Genomic DNA, 14,701 nt, shown 5'->3' with positions numbered 1-14,701 from the left:
CTCTGAGCGATAATTTCGGTGTAGAAAGTGTGATAGGCTGGGATCCCTGGGTGGCGCAGCGGTTTGGCGCCTGCCTTTGGCCCAGGGCGTGATCCTGGAGACTCGGGATCGAATCCCACATCAGGCTCCCGGTGCATGGAGCCTGCTTCTCCCTCTGCCTATGTCTCTGCCTCTCTCTCTCTCTCTCTCTCTCTCTCTCTCTCTCTCACTGTGTGCCTATCATAAATAAAAAAAAAAAAAAAAAAAAAAAAGAAAGTGTGATAGGGCTTCTCAGAAAATTAACACATGGACTTTATGCTTTATTTGTTAGGTGCATTGGTTTTGTTTATGAAGTGGATTTCTTAAAGATTTTATAAGATTATACAGATTATAATATACAAATTTTATATATACAGATTTTATATACAGATTATAATTACAGATTTTAATTGGATTAATAAAGAAACCATTAAATAAATACAACAATATAAAAATTAAACTCATATTTCAATAGGATGCTAATTAATGCAACAGACCTTTTTTCTTCATCTGCTTTGCTGACATTCTTGTCAACCTAAGAATACACTCACTACTTAATGCAGTGTTAAATGTGTATTTTAAAGTTATACTCAAAACATCATGATATCAGATTGTGACATCATGAAAACTAAAATGTAGCTATTCATAAATCTTTCTGAATAACAAACATTATAAATTCTTTGAATTATGTCACACAAAATTGACTAATGGTAAAAATAATAAATTGATTTTTGAGTCATTGGATATCATGAGTAAATTCTATTAAAATGTTTATAATGGGGCAGCCCCAGTGGCTCAGCAGTTTAGTGCCGCCTTCGGCTTAGGGCGTGATCCTGGAGACCCGGGATCGAGTCCCATGCCAGGTTCCCTGCATGGAGCCTGTTTCTCTGCCTCTCTCTCTCTCTGTGTCTCTCATGAATAAATAAATAAAATTAAAAAAAATGTTTATAATGGCATCACACATTGATCTTGTGCCCAGTGGGGTTCCTTGGTTATGTAGTATGATATAATGAATACCAGATAAGCTGCTGATTTATCAAGGTAAGACTATGTAAATCAGGTAAAGTACCGATATTTCATATATTATATGTCTAACTCATCATTTATACTTTCTATGCTATGATTATAAACTTAGCCTTTGAAATATTTAAAGTTAAATAAGAAGTCTATTCCATTATAGCATTTGCAAGTGAATGCCTCATGTTCTCCAACTGAGAACAAGTCTCACATAAAACCTGCCTCTATACTTAAATTCCAAAACAGTATGTATACACCACGACAGATATGACTGGAGTAAAAAATAACACCAGCATTAGCATTTTGGAGAGTAAAGTCTGAGTGGCTACAACATTACTATCATTTGATTGGGTAATAAATGGATGTACTCATAATCTTTCCATCATTATTAGTTAAATTATGCTTGTTAGAGTAACCCTAAATCACGTTTCTTCTTTTCAATTATCTTTTACCCTCATATCAATTATTCAAACAGCTCCTTCAGAGCACTTAGCCAGCCCTCACATCCAACCTTCCCATCTGTTTCACCTTTCACCTATTTATTCAGACTATGCATTTTTATTTATGAGCATATTTATTTTGTAGTTACATCTTTTTTCATTTTGAAAAAACTTCCCCATAGATTATCCCTATATTCATTCTGGTTATTATTGCCATTTGGTTATCTTCATTGTACAGTCACTTTTTCTAAAACATACTTCTCAGATGCATCTGATGTAAGGCTCTATCAGGCTCTACTTACCCTAAATTAGCCTCAGTACATTACATTGTTTTACACACTTGTATCAGGATACCATAAGCACTTCTTTCCTGCCCTGATTACTGAGGCTCTCTGGTTCAAAATGTCTTTGCCTTTTTAGTGCAGAAAGGTATAAATGTCTACAACCTATACACGAGGGGTCATATTCATGTAGGAAGGTTACATTTTTTCACCAACTCTGAAGGTATGGGGATAGGCTCCTTAGAATGAGGCTAGTTCTCAAAGTTAAGGTAACAAGCATCTTGGCCTATGCCCATCTATGGGAATTCTCCCTAAAGGAATTATTTATACCAGGCCATTTCTTCCTACTAGCATTAAGCAACTTACACATTCTAGTCACATAGAACCCTTCAGAGAACTAAATGATGAGTATAGTGGACTGCAACTGGCCTCAAATATGTCCTAGCTCCGTTTATCAGGAGGTAGGATTTAGGAATCCACACTTTGAATCTGGGCTGGCCTTGTAACTTGCTCTGACCAATGGAATGTGATGGATGTGCTACTGTTTAAGTGTGGAGTCTAAACCTCGAGAGGCCTTGCATCTTCCACTCTTGCTTCTTGGAATCCATTGTCACAAGGACAACCTGAGTTAGCCCACTTAAAGATGAGAGTCCAGGTGGAGAGAGAGGTCCAGCCAGTCCAGCTAAGGGCCCAGACATGTGAGTCTAGTCAACATCATGTGGAACAGGGGTGAGCTGGCCCAGCAGAGCCCAACCTAGACTGCCAACCCACAGAATCATGACTATTTTTTCAAATAGCCAAAAATTATATCAGAAACAACCTGGAGGTCTAAAAATAGGGTTTTATGTAAATTAATTACTGTATTGAGAAGCTATGTACCTCTACCCTTTATTAGCTTATGACCTTGGGCATGTTTTAAAATTTCTTTCCTTTACAAAACAGACAATAGCCCTACAGAATGGTTCTGTGGATACAAGTTAAAAAAGTCTTAAACCAGTGGCCAGCACACAGTAAGTAGCCAAGTTGTTATTATTTATGCATAGCTATAAAATCATGTTATGGAAAATTTAATAGCCCTGGAAAAGATCCATGATATTATCAGGTGAAAAAAAATACTACAAAGTTGTATGTATAACTATAAATCTTCAATTACAAAAATGCTGCTACATATGTAGATGTAGGAATAAAGCAGCATTACCTTCTCAGTGGTTGTCTCTGGGTAGCAGGAATATGAATGACTTATATTTTCTTCATTGCTTTCTGTATTTTCAAAATTTTCTAGAATAAAATGTCTTTACAATCAGGAAAAATATTATCTCCAAAAAACTATCTATTATATTCACAGATAAGCTAATTAATGTTTTCCTAATCCTTAAAAGCATTAGGGAAAACTTTTGATTGGAAATAGTCACAAGCTTTGTGTCTAGTATTATGCTATTAATTCTCTTTCTGTTTTAGCCAAGTAGAGAAAAGTATAAATGCTGCATTAACCTGGATGCTCTAATTACTGAAAAGAAAAATTAAGACTATGCCTTTGACTAAAATGCTTCAGAGTGGCACTCCTAATTTTCTGCTTGGAATACATCTCCCAACCCCACATTCTTGTTCTTCATTAAACCAAATTCTAGGGGCACCTGGGTAGGCTCAGTCATTAAGTGTCTGCCTTCAGCTCAGGTAATGATCAGGCTCCCTGCTCTGTGGGGAGTCTGCTTCTCTTTCTCCCACTCCCCGTTTGTGCTTTTTCTTTCTGCTAAATAAATAAATAAAACCTTAAAAACAAAACGAATTTGTTTACCTCAGTTTAAATGTCACTTTCGCAGAGAGGCCTCCCCTGGTTTCCCCAATCATTATTTGATTTTCCAAGTCTAAATTGGGTACATTTACAATTCTTCCTTATAATATCCAGTAATTCATATAAATTACTACACATAACTGAGCTTTCTTTTCACCCTTGCCATTCTACTTGAATGCAAAGAAAGAGCAATTGAGACAGTTAACTTCAAGTTAAAGCTTTCCATTGTGCCTTTAAAAATATTTAAGGAGGGGCATCCGGGTGGTTCAGTCAGTTAGGTGATTAACTCTTGATTTTGGCTCAGGTCACAATCTCAGGATTGTGAGATCCAGCTCTGTGTTGGGCTCTGCACTGAGTGTGGAGCCTGCTTAAGATTCTCTCTCTCCCTTTCCCTCTGCTCTTCCCCCCCACATGCTCATGCAGTCTTTCTCTCTAAAAAATAAACAAACAATAAAAATAAAAATATTTAAGGAAGTGGTAAGTGAGGATCTGTATACATGTGTAGAAAATACTATGCATTTACTTTCTTTCATTTTTTTAAAAAGAGATTTTATTTATTTATTTAGAGGGAGAGAGAGAGAGAGAATGAGCAGGGGGAGGGTTAGATGGAGAGGGAGATGCAGAGAATTTCAAGCAGACTTGCAGTGAAAGTAGAGCCGAAGGTGGGGTTCATGTCAGGACGCTGAAATCATGACCTGAGCCAAAACCAAGAATTGGATGCTTAACTGAGACACCCAGGTGCCCCCATTTTATTTTCTTAAAAGCTGAAAAGTGGATAAACACCAGCTCCCAAATACATATTCTGTAAAGAAATTAGAGAACTGTTTTAGTATAGTAATAGGTTTTATCAGAGTATCTATAAAGTAAATTGATAAACTCACTATACTGAGAGAAAAATTATTTATGATTTCTTCCTGCATATTAGCCACCATCAGAGTTTGCTATTTTTGCTTTTTGATAGTACAGTGAAGTTTCTCCCAGAGAATATTTATAAAAAACACTTGTCTGCATTTACATAATCTATTTTAGAGTAGACTAAGCAAATTTAAGGAGTAACTTCCACATCTTATCTGTACATTACTGGTATTTTGGCTACTCCAGGAACAGCTCAATATATATAGGTCAAGTCATTGTTGAGAAATGATATACAGGAGCAGCGGGGTGGCTCAGTGGTTGAGCATCTGCTTTGGCTCAGGTTGTGATCCTAGAGTCTTGGGATCGAGTCCCATGTCAGGCTCCCTGCATGCAGCCTGCTTCTCCCTCTGCCTGTGTCTCCTGCCTCTCTCTCTGTGTCATGAATAAATGAATAAAATCTTTAAAAAAATGATATACATCAATGTTGTTTTTTTCCCAAAACTGTACTAAGAATGAGACAATTATGAATTATGCCCATTTGGGGCTGTATAACATATTTAAACAAGTAATATTTACATGCCCTTTAACTTACAAATATTTAGCACTCTTCAGTTCATCTGGCAATGGACACCAAGGACCTACATGAAGTAATCAGTTCTGTAGAGAGGTAATGGTGCCTCCCCTAGTAACCTTGAAAATCAGCTTACTCAAGGTGGAAATAAGATTCCTCAGCCCTTGTAGAAACCCACCTGAAGACACTGTCTCTAAACATGTAGCAATATCTAGGAAAACTCACGTCCAATCAGTGCCTCCAACAAACGTAATTCAATGTAAAAGATAACTATAGTCTAATTGTTCAATAAGGTCTCTCAAGAAGGAAGGGAGGAATATGGTCTCTGTGTGGATTCTATAAACAGGAGTCCAAAGCATACAATCTATAAGTCCCATGAAATAAGTGATATTTTACTGCGTTTATTAGCTCACACATCAGGAACAATATGAATGTGTAGTAATACCTGAAGGTATTTTATGGTGTCATATGAAAAGTCTCTCAAGGAGACTCCTTTAGCATTGGACTACTCACTAGAATGCTGAGGGAGGCAGAGAAAATATAGCAGCCAAAGAAAAGTTATGCACAAAGTATTCAGGTTGGAGAGGAAGGGAGTTTCAGTATCATAAAACCAGGCACAGAGTATCTTAGAGAAATGCTGAAGAAAAGTAAAACCTTTGGAGAATAAGGTCTCTAATTTAACAAATAGTTTTTATTTTTTTTAAGATTTAATTTATTTATTCATGAGAGACACAGAGAGAAGCAGAGACACAGGCAGAGGGAGAGGCTCCCCTGCAGGGAGCCTGATGTGGGACTCCATCCCTGACCTGGGATCACACCCTGAGCCAAAGGCAGATGCTCAACTGCTGAGCCCCCAGGGGTCCCTAACTTAACAAACAGTTAAGCAAAATATAAGACCAAGTCAAACAAGAGGGCTCTGGGCCAAATTCCACCTGTGGAAGCTTTTGGCATGTACACAGTTTAAGGAAAATAAAACAAATTAGTTGACAATATTTAAATTAAAAGATTTCACATGAAAATTTGCATTTCCTGCTTTACCTGAGAAACCGGACAATGTGGTAACACTAGGTCAACATTCCTGCCTTGCAACAATTATCTGGAACGGAGCAGTGGCTGCTCCTTCAGAAAGGACTTGGCTCTCCAGTTCAGGGCAGTGGCTTCCTGCTTCATTCCCACCAGCCTGGCCTCTGTAGGCACTTGGGTTTCCAATCTCTGGAATAGAAAGGAGACCTTGAGATAAGGTTTAATGGACTCACTGTAGCCCTTGACAAGGAGTACAACTTATTATTATTTTTTTAATGACCATTTAACCTACACTTCATAGTTTCTTCACAAAGGTGGAGAATGAACTCTCAGTGGATCATCATGCATTACTAGTATGTGGAGGAGTGCTAGGAAGACAGCTAAAACCAAGAGCAAACAGCTAATTTTCTTGATAAAACTGTGATGACTCGGAAAACCGAGGTGATTTTTTGAGTTAGAGGAGGTAGAGGGTACACAGAATTCTCAACCAGCTTCAATCTTCTATCTCCCCTTCTTTCTCAGTTCTGTCATTAGTAATACCACATTAACATTATCTCAAGAACTCATCTTGGGATCAAAGAATTATGGAACCAAACTGTACATTACCATTATTGAGTTATAAAATGCCATTCCTCTCTCTCTAACTTTTAACTCTTTCAGCAAAAAAGAAAAAAAAATAACTTAGAAGGACTTTCAAAAGTGCACTTGAGACCTTATCACCCCTTACTCTATTTGACAAGGTTCTTTCTCAGTCAGGGCAAAATAATCCTTGGGACAGTGCAACTCATTTTGTTCTGTTTCCACAGCTAATGAACAGCCTTCTTATTTTTGTTGGATTTCATAGGTGCTCTGATATCATTAAATTCATAATTTGGGTATTAGGTACAAGTATTTCAATGAAAGCAAATAAACAAATGGGTTATATTTGGCTTATAAGCTAATTTCTTGTAAATACAGATCTGTATCAGACCCTAGAGGCATATCACCCATGAGAGCAATGGCAAATACATTTTTTATTTTATTTTTTTAAAGTAATCTTTACATCCAACGTGAGGCTTGAACTCATATGACTCTGAGATCAAGAGTCGCATGTCTACTGACTGAGCCAGCCAGGCACCCTTAACTTCTTTTAATTGGAAGAGTAAGGACCACATCATTGGACCATAATCACTGGACCATAATCATTGCACAGTATCCTCCTTCATCTTTAGGTATTTCCTGATAGCCAACCTACTTGTTCTTTTTTCTTTTTGGTTTTAGGCCAAAGGGGACAGGGGAATGTGTGTGTATAGGACATGGTACACAGCTTGCTGGAGCTTCGCTATTCCTCAGAAAGCAGCCAAGAGAGACAAAGGAGCAACTAAGGGATGCGGGACTAAGATTTAAATAACTATATTTCTATAATCCTGATATTTTAAAGGTACTCCAGGCATTAGATTGTTTTAAGTATTTACTGGCCATCAATTACATGTGAAGCACAGTAATGGATACTAAGGAAGTGGACGTAAAAAGAATACACGCCCAGGAGGTGGAGGGTAGGGAGTGGGGCAATCAGGGAAATCGGTAATTACAACACTGAATGACAATGGTTACATTGGGCTAAATATGGAGTGCCAAAGCACAAAGAGTTAGTCTAGTTTTCAGGGAGAGAAAGGGGGATGCAGAATACATTTAAAGATGAACTGAAGTTAGACAAAGAAAGGTTAGTAGGAGACCTGAAACTTTATGTAATCCATGCAAATGATCTTAGTTCCAAAAGATTAATATTAAAGATTTCACATTTCTGTCTGATAATAACAATTCTAATATTGTACTTATTTTTAGCTGGTAAGCAAGCATAAGGGTCTCATTTTATCAGAACTTTTAACCTTGAGATGGGATAAGTGACGAAGCATTAATGAATATTTTCCACAGGAAGATCTGGATGCCTGCCTCATGCCTGAAATAGGAACCGGTGACTTGACATCTAGATAAGCAAATATTGTTTTCTAGAAGAAATACTATCAAAGGACAGTGATTCACATCAATAAGAAAGTATTATTAGATGTGAATGCATGGGAAGCAGAGGCTAAAAGGAGGAAAATGTGGATGAGGGAGTCTTAGCCTGCAGATAAGGTAGTTCAAAACCGTTTGGAAGTATATCCCTTAATAAAGAGGTTCATAAGTAATGAAAATAAGAGGACTACTGTTCTAAAGCTATTCTAGACAAATGTATAAATAATATTAGCTGACTTCCTACCATCTTCTGGGAACAGCACTGAGCATTTTATACATACATACATTAACTCGTTTAATCCTTGTCACAACCCCATAAATAAGTACTATTATTTTTTCTTTTCCTAGAGTTAAGGAAATGGAGGCAAGATAAATTAAGTAAGTTTACCTTCTCTTTTCCTCTCCGGTAACTTATATCCTTCTTTCCTATTTTATTCTTTTTCTCCTTAGTGTTTATCACTAACATACTATATATTTTACATTTACCCTATTGTTATTTCCTCCGACAAGAACATAAGCTCTGCAAGCACATGGCCATATAAGTCACCACAAAGACAAAAGTCCTTATAATTTTTTGCTTTAGGTTCAATACTTCTTGAAAGCTGGCTGTATTTCAACTTTTTTTATTTCTCATAGCAGATAGTACACAACCTTACAAAAGCTGGAACCAAAAATATTTGTTGACTGAATGATGAGCATAATTAATCAGTAAGCATGTACTGAGCCCTTGTCATGCTAAACACTGCAACTGTCACTGTCGGATAGAGAAGTACAAAATACCATCAGTGTTCTCAGAGAACTTAACACCTAGGAACAGAAATAGGTAGAGGCATGAGGAATACCCAGGCTACAAATGAAGAAGGCCTTTGCTACTTCCATTCTTCAACCTAATGATGTCTAAAAATGCTTATTCACCTCCTCCCAAGACACCTTAGTAGTTTGCTGCCTTAAAATTTCGTGGAAATGCCAGGATTGTTCATAACTCTATGCCTTTGCACATGTTGTTCCCTGGACATTGAAAGATTTCCTTCTCCGTTCTTTTTTTTTGTTTAAATTTTATTTATTCATTCATGAGAGACATGGAGAGAGAGAAAGAGGCAGAGACACAGGCAGAGGGAGAAGCAGGCTACATGCAGGGAGCCCGATGTGGGACTCGATCCTGGGTCTCCAGGATCACACCCTGGGCCGGAGGCAGTGCTAAACCGCTGAGCCACCTGGGCTGCCCGTCCTTCTCCATTCTTGAAGCAACCTTGTGCTTTAAACTCTAGAGTCAATTCCTCCAGGTAGCCCCCCTCTAGCCTCCTGCTCAGAGTTACTTATTCATTCTTCTCTCATCTGACAGCGCTGTTTACATGTATGTAGCAGCATGGCTATACTGTTTTATGTACACACATTGCCTGTTTCATATAGCTTTGTTTCTGTGGTTTCCAAACACATTACCAGGTATGCACACCATAGTATGCAAACAATATGCTTTGAGCTGAATTGGTTTTTCTCACCTTTCAAAACAGTAAAGAACTTTTTTACTCCCCTAAAATATAGTCATAAAATAGAAAATTTCTTTTTAGTAATCTGTTAAAACCACCCAGTGATATATGAACTTGGCTAATTGCGGTTGTGCATTCAGCCAAAATCAAATGGAGGCTAAATAGAATCTACTTCTATTCTATTTTCAGCACAATTTCTAAATTTGGAGACTGTCTATAGTGCCTAGATGAGAGCCTGGCACAAAGAGAATTACTTGTTGAATAAATGACATGAATGTTTGTATACAAACTAAATGCCATGGCATGGTAAAAACGTACTATAGAAACTCAGAGATGAGGTAATAAATGATAGAACAGTGAGCTAATGGTTAGGAAGTTTGGAATCTGAAATTTTCTAACTGTATGTAACTTTGAGTAAGACACTTAACCTGAGCTTTAATTTTTCAATTTGTAAAATTCATGGGTTAGGCTGGATCAGTATTTTAAGAATTATTTTAGTATGTCTCTTTTATCTAATGAAATCTAACTGGAATCTACATCATATAAAACAGAAAAGGAGACTTACTAGTAATAATTCATTTTATAAGACCAAATTATAATATTACTTGTTAAAATCTACCAATGAAAATAAGGCACTATTTTGATTAGTAAAAAATATGAAATCAAGAGATATGAATGCCAGTTGCAATTTTAAATCATCTTTAAAAGAGTGATTTTTATACTTTGTTTGGCTTTATAATATTGATAGAATTCTGAATACCACAAAAAAGCTATTGCCAAGGGTAACTTTTTTTAAATAAAAAAGTGAATTTGGCTTTGGCAACATTAAGCTCTTTGCAATTAAAATGGTCTAGAACTTGAAGGAAGGAAGAGTAAAGAAAATTTTGCTTCCAAAACTGAATGAGTGTATCTAATCACTACTCATGTTTCTGGGCATAAATGTAAAATAGGCAAGAAATACTCAAAACTAAAATCAAGGAAGAAAATTTCCTTTAATACAATATTATCATATTAATTTGCCATTGCAAAACTGTTAAGGAGTGATAAGGATACATGGCAGAAAGCTGCCCCTATGTCATGCCTGTATTTATTCAACGAAGCATATATGCTATAGCAGTGCTCTTACTTGCATAACTTGATTTGGATATATAATAACGAACTCAAGTTTTTAAAAAGCTCAGCTAAAAGCTTAAAAATAAAAATGCATACTCATAAGAAGTTCAAATATGTATATGAATATTGGTAGCAAAGTTTTAGTCAGCAGTTCATAAAAATATAAACTAGTAGCATGGTTTATTTTTGTTTCACTATGTGTTTATGTGCTTGTTTCATGATGTGTTTACAACTTGGTATAACATATCTGAGTACACACATTACTTTTATTATGGTGTTAATATATTTTTAAAATTTAAATTTGTGTCCAACATTTGGAAAACTTTGAAGAATCTCTTCTGAGCTGGTTGTTCTTCTGGTTCATCCAATTCTACCATTTTACCAAAGCTAGAAAAGCAAGAAAGACTTCAAAGATGACTTCAATTTTTTCAATTCAATCAGGTTTACTGAGATTAGACTCCCTTGGAACATGAAAAAGCCTGGTATCAGACTGAAGTTAAGAATTGTGTTAAGAAGTATCATGAACATAGCTTTATTATTCTTTTTATGAACATAGCTTTAAAAATATGTCCATCTTCCTTGTATAAGTCGAATCTCTATGTACATAAGCTCAAAAGAGTTTTGGTATCATAATCCATGACATTCTAACATAAACACTGCTGGTCTATAGGTATCTTAACTTAAAAATGCAATCTCATTCCTATGTAGTTATTTGCTGACAATGATATCTGTCAGATGGAGAATAACTTGTCAGTGATTTTGCCATTATTTACTTGAGGAACATATTCTGGTTTGAACTACAGAGGAAACTCACTTAACCGACCTCTATTTAAACAAATCAATCAATTTATCAAAACAGCATTTCTATTTGAAAACAGACAAATGTTTACCTCTGCTCTTACCATTTGAGTTGTATGTTTTCCAATATTAGTTGTGTTGTTTCCAAAGCTGTCTGAGTCAATACACTTGCTGGTTAGGAATTTATTAATATTTCATAAACTAATGAACATAAGCATAAAAAGAGAATGACTGTTTCTGTGAAAATTAAGTTGAAAGCATAATGCTTAACACCAGCCTCCTAAAAATGAGGTCAAATAAGATGGGAAAGTGGAAAGTCTTCAGAAGGTGGGTAACCCTAAAAATCTTGAATAATTCTGTATTCAGATTACTTTGCAAGTGAATTCTTGTTCCTCTCCAAAGTTAAAACAAAACAAAACAAAACAAAACAACAGAAACAAACTGCATTGATATAAAGACACTGTTGTACTCCAACAAGTAAACTCATCAGGAAAGGCTTTGATCCAAAAAATTGTTGATTACTTTTAACTATAGAAATTACTTTTACTATAGATTATTTTGAACTGATGGTTACCAAAAGGGAGGTGGTGGGGGGATGGGTTAAATAGGTGATGGAGATTAAGGACTGCACTTGTTCTGATGAGCACAAGGTGTTGTATATCAGTGTTGAATCATCAAATTGTACACATGAAACTAATATTACACTGAATATTAACTAACTAGAATTTAAATTAAAACTTAAAAAAATAAAAAGATTATTGGCTGAATGTACATTTATAGATTGAAAGATATAAGTATTTTTATTGATTCTGTTTAATACATCTTTTTATTTTTAACTTTTTATTATTTATTTATTTTTAAATGTGTCTTTTTAATGAATAAATCAAAAACAAGTTCAGATTGTGATGGATAAGAGGACTTCCCTATTACTGTTACAAAAGTAATATTTGTGACTGAGAATATGAATTAATGTTGAAATGAAGTTGTTTGGGACTGAAGGTCTATTTTCATTTGATTCTCATTATTTTAAAACCACATTGATAAAGAAGTTATTATATAATCATTCAATGAAGAATCTTTAGTGAGAAATAAACTTTGAAAAGAGATATATCTAACAATCTCCTAAAAATAACTGACACCAAGAAATGACAGGATTATAATCAGAACGTAATTAATTCACAGTCAATATACATTTCTCAGAAACTGATACATAGTCAAGAAGTTAATAAAGATATAAATGATTAGAACTACATAAAATGCTCAATCTAATGGAAAACACAGAGGATTATACAAATCAGTAAGAATTATAAATGCACATTTTAAAAAAGAGCACATGATATGGAAAAAATTAGTATAGTATCATGGTTGAGAGCATGGGTTCTGGACCCAGACTAGTGGAATTAAAATTTCAGCTCTATTACTTAACGTAGACTTAGGATAACTTACATTTCTGTCTCTCAGTTTTCTCATTTGCAAATTGAAGACGATAATCATACCTAATACATAGTGTTGAGCAAATTGAATAAATGAAGGACTTAGTGCCTGGCCCATAGTCAGCACTATGTAAATATTTGGTAAATAAATAAAAATAACTGGCCACAAAGACAATCTCAAAGATTCCAAACAACTGAAATCACATAGAATGTATCATCTGATTAATTTCCATATAGAACATCTTAAGAAAATAATATTTCCAAATACCTCTGTGTTTGCAAATTTAAAAAACAGTGATTCATATATAGGCAGCCTTGAAAGTCAATATGAGGTCAGTGATCATATATTTATGGCATAATCCAAAATGTGACCTTATTTGCCAGAATATACTTTATCAGACAAGATAGCAGTATAAAAAGAGTTGGATTTCTGGGTTACTGAGCATAGGTATGGAAAAAGCAAAAACAGAATAGATCACATTTGCAATTTAATATCAAACTGTTCTAAAAAATATACACAAATACCCATACAGAGTGTGTGTGAGAATGATAAAGCAAATATGGCAAAAATGTTAATTGTTGAATTTGTGTTTATAAATAATAAATACATACACAGATAAAAGATTATTTAATAAATAGTTTGCATATACTATTATAACTTCTTGATAAGTTTGAAATCATTTCAAAATAAAAAGTTTTAAAAACGTAGGGAAAACACAAAAATAAAACAGGACCAGAGTTGTGGAGATGGTTAAGCAAAAGACACAGGGGCAATGAAGTTTGAAATACGGCAAATGTGTTACTGAAATTACAGAAAATAGAATCTAAACTAGATTCTCTATAAAATAGAATCTAATCTAGAATAGAATCTAAAGGTCTATATGAAGGTAAAGAACGTGCAATACAGGTATAAGGGAAGGAGGAAAGGAAATGTAAGTAGATAGAAGGCAGGAGAAATAGTCTCACCTGAAGGAGTTAAAATGTAGACCCAAGAAAATTATAAGGTATAGTAATTAAATGCTCAAATAAATAAAGGGCAAAGTAAAGTTCCATATAAAGGGCTACTGTACTTTTGAATTTCTTCCTTACTTTGCCTAACTCCCTCAACCACATGTATCAGTTGGAATAACTCAAATTTAAGGTAAAGACTGTTTAGGAAGGAAGGAAAGAAAGAAGGAAAGAAGGAAAAGAAAGATGTGGAGGCTATAGAAACTGAGAAAAAGAATCCATGTGCACAAATGGAGAAGGGTGAAATTTGGGAGAGGCAACAGGTAAAGAAGGTAAAACTTTCTGGAGAAGTGGATAGAAATGGGCCCCTTCATAGTAGGTATATGTGTGAAATTGGATTGGTCCTATTGACTAATGAATTGGTTTTGCACATTTATCAGGAGAAATAACTATTGTATGAGATATAGTTAAACAAATAAATAAAACTGTCAGGACTTGAAGTCAATGTGATCATTTATTCAGAAAGCTCAGACTGAAAAATTATTAGAAGCAATGACAAAGATATTTAGAGGGTAGCTGGGTATAAAACCACATACAAAAACAAGAAAGGGATAACTGTCCTATCTACTAGTAAAAATATTAAAAAGCTGTAGTACCGGGGCACTTGGGTAACTCAGTTGGTTGAATATCTGACTCTTGGTTTCAGCTCAGTTCATGATCTCAGGGTCATGAGATCAAGCCCTGCATCCAGCTCTGTGCTCAGTGCAGAGTCTGCTTGAGATTCTCTCTTCCTCTCTCTATCCCTCTTCTCCCAATCCATCCCTCAGCTCTCATCCTCTCTCTCCTCAAATAAATAAATGAATAAAATTTAAAAATAAATAAATAAAAGTTATAGTATTGATTCAATAATAGGCAAGTAGTGTACTAAAA

General features: G+C 35.2%; 1 protein-coding gene across 9 annotated transcripts in view; it reads right to left on the bottom strand.

Moving 5' to 3' along the window:
- MBD5 (methyl-CpG binding domain protein 5) overlaps positions 1 to 14,701 on the bottom strand; it is a 438,997-nt gene that overhangs the window by 74,267 nt on the left and 350,029 nt on the right. For all 9 annotated transcript variants that reach the window (XM_041739751.1, XM_041739750.1, XM_041739753.1 and 6 more), the window contains one exon: positions 6,013 to 6,186. The gene's annotated coding sequence lies outside the window, so the exon portion shown is untranslated. The remainder of the gene's footprint in view (positions 1 to 6,012; positions 6,187 to 14,701) is intronic.

The sequence above is a fragment of the Vulpes lagopus genome, chromosome 24, assembly GCF_018345385.1.
Source record: "Vulpes lagopus strain Blue_001 chromosome 24, ASM1834538v1, whole genome shotgun sequence".
Taxonomy (NCBI): Eukaryota; Metazoa; Chordata; class Mammalia; order Carnivora; family Canidae; genus Vulpes; species Vulpes lagopus.
Note: the sequence above shows the minus strand (reverse complement) of the source record. Positions and strands in the feature narration are given on the sequence as shown.